The 2,709-nt window shown below is 45.5% G+C and overlaps 1 non-coding gene across 1 annotated transcript; it reads left to right on the top strand.

Annotated features, from left to right (window-relative positions):
• The first annotated feature begins 206 nt into the window (after positions 1-206).
• On the top strand, positions 207-369 carry LOC122675037. Its single transcript, XR_006335190.1, has one exon. It is a non-coding gene; the product is annotated as a U1 spliceosomal RNA (small nuclear RNA).
• Positions 370-2,709: the final 2,340 nt, after the last annotated feature.

Genomic DNA, 2,709 nt, shown 5'->3' with positions numbered 1-2,709 from the left:
AAACTTTACATATACAAGAAATTATCTGAATTACCATTGGTCATGAATGTTGACAAGATACATACAACAAATATCCATTTTCAGTGAACATATCCCTTCACGGAACTAAAGCATATCACAAACTGATATGTCTATTGTAGTTTCTCCCCAAAGATTTCAAAGCAGTTTAAAATAATTATATATAGCAATTCTCAAAACTTACAAGTATACTTACCTGGCAGAGGAGATACCATTATCAAGAAGGTGGTTCTCCCAGGGCGAGGCTCACCCATTGCACTCCGGTGTGTTGACCTCTGCGATTTCCTCAAATAGGGGAAACTCGACTGTGTAATTTATGGTAGTGGGGGACTGCGGGCGCGCTTTCCCCTGAAAAACAAAACTTACAAATTACCAGAGAAAATTGCATCTGAGAGCAATCAACATCTTTCTCTAAAACTTTTGCTACATAATTACAAAGTGCTACAGTCTAACTGTTGCAAACCTGCCATTCATCCAATTAGTCGGAACACTGACTGCATGTCCACTGCACAGGCAGGCACTGGGCCAAACCCTGTTATAGAGTAACAGGAAAGGCGAGACCACAGCGACAGTGGGCGCCACCAACACTGTGATTAAATGTTCCTGAAATGCTGTTTTCCTTAAACAGTGAAAAGAGTAAATTGTATGTTGGAACATACAACATTAAACACACTGATATTTGCATTATAGGTGTCCCAGAGGGAGAAGAGGGAGAGAAAAGACCTGAGAAAGTATTTGAAGAGATAATAGCTGAAAACTTCTCTAACGTGAGAAACGAAATAGTCAACCAAGTCCAGGAATCACAGAGTCCCAGGCAGGATAGAGTCCCGGGCAGGATAAACCCAACCCAAAACACTGGAGTGCATTAATAGTTAAGAGTTAAGTAACTTCATAAAAGTGACAGTACAATATTTTCCCCAAAGAGACTAGGATTAAATGAAATAAGCATCCGTCTCTACTGCTCAATTACTAAGTAAAGGTAAATGACCACTTTAAATGAGTCAAATAACCTCAAGAATGACACTATTTTTCACCCATCTGAAGGAGAAAGTTTTGAGAAAATCTTAAGTTAGCTGTTACATGTCACTTGTAATCTATCAGAAATAAAGTACATTCACTCAGTTTCACTCAGCATCTGAAACTGAATTTTTGCTGGGGCGACTAGGGTCAATTTACTAATCATGCCTTCCTTTGATCAACCATTTTTTCTTAGGAGAGAAAAATCTAGCCTTAATGCAATCATCAAACAATCTAGAATTCATACTTTTTATCCTACATTTTACAAAACAAGATTTTTCTCAAGTAGCTACCTGTTAAAGTTTTAAAGAATTTAACATATATGTTACCCAGCAAAATTGCTCTGCCCAAAAAAAAAAAAAATGCAATCTTGACTCCAAGTTAAGTAATCTTAGTGCTTCAAGTGGTCATCCAAAACCTGAAAGTGGACAAACAGCCAACCACCTTTTTAGTACCTACCTCTCCAGAAGAAAGGGCTGTTAGACAAATGCTATTAATATTGACAGCAATTGTATCAAACTGACACGCAGGAAGGTGCACTTCAGGATTAAGTACCTTCCTTGGAGTTCATTATTATGAACTATGAATGTCACATTAGAAAAACTGCTGTCATTTCATTTTATGAATGCTGAATCAGGTAGCTTTAGTTAACTGCAACACTTTACAAACAGGCTATCAAATAAGCCCCAATTACTAAGTTGTTCCAGACACAGAGCTTCTGTTTCTATTATTAAGTGTAATTAAAGAATAAAAAGGATCAGTTTATTTTTCTTGATACATTAGTCTAAAACGATCTGCAATAAGTCTCTGAACACCCAAGTGACTGAAATTCCTTGAGCTATACAAAACCCTCCTCTGGAATGCCAGAGGGCCCCACCGCGCCCGCCTCTCCGCCAAAATGGGGTCGCGGAGCAGACGAGCCAGGGGTGTGAGAGACGCGAGGAAAACGGGAAAAAAATAAACCAGTCACCCTCCCCGCGAGCCTCCAGGCGCTCTCTCTCAGCCCCGTTCCTCCGCCCTCCTCGAGCCGCGGCGGCAGCTCCTCAGCAGCGCTAGGGGGAGCCCCGGGCCCGGAGCGGGGCAGCGGCGGCGGCGGCGGCGGCGGCGGCGGCCGGACCGGGAACCCCTCCGCACCTGCGCCTGTGGCGGAGCCGCGACGAGCCAGGCGGCGGCGGCAGCGGCGGCAACGGCTCCTGCGAGCGGGGAGGGCAAATGACCCGGATGTACAGGGTAACGGCGAGGAGGGGGAAGGGGCAACGCCAGGAAGTGAGCCCCGCGGACCTGTCCGGCCGTTCGCACGCGCCGCGCGCCCGCCGCGCCAGGTAAACCATCTTCCTTCCCCGCCCCCTTTGCTCCCGCCCCTCCCCTAGGGGGCGGGGCGAGGCCGAAAACAGGCGGTCTGGAAGGCTCCGCGAGGAGAGGAAGGGGGCGCGGCTACCTTCTCCGCTACCCCGCCCTCCTTAAAGGGGCAGCATCTTAAAGGCTGAGATGGCTTCTGGGTGGACCCGCGTCTTGCAGCCTTCTCATTTTACAGATGGAAAACTGAGGCTTGTCCAAGATCACACAAAACTGAACGGTAAAGCTAAGATTTTAACTCAGGTCTGCCTGAAATAGGTTTTTGGATATATAAATATGTACATATCCTCAAACACATATTTCTTTGTATAACATGTA

Source organism: Cervus elaphus, chromosome 18 (assembly GCF_910594005.1).
Source record: "Cervus elaphus chromosome 18, mCerEla1.1, whole genome shotgun sequence".
Lineage (NCBI taxonomy): Eukaryota > Metazoa > Chordata > Mammalia > Artiodactyla > Cervidae > Cervus > Cervus elaphus.
The sequence above is the reverse complement of the archived record's forward strand: the minus strand, read 5'-3'. Positions and strand labels throughout refer to the sequence as shown.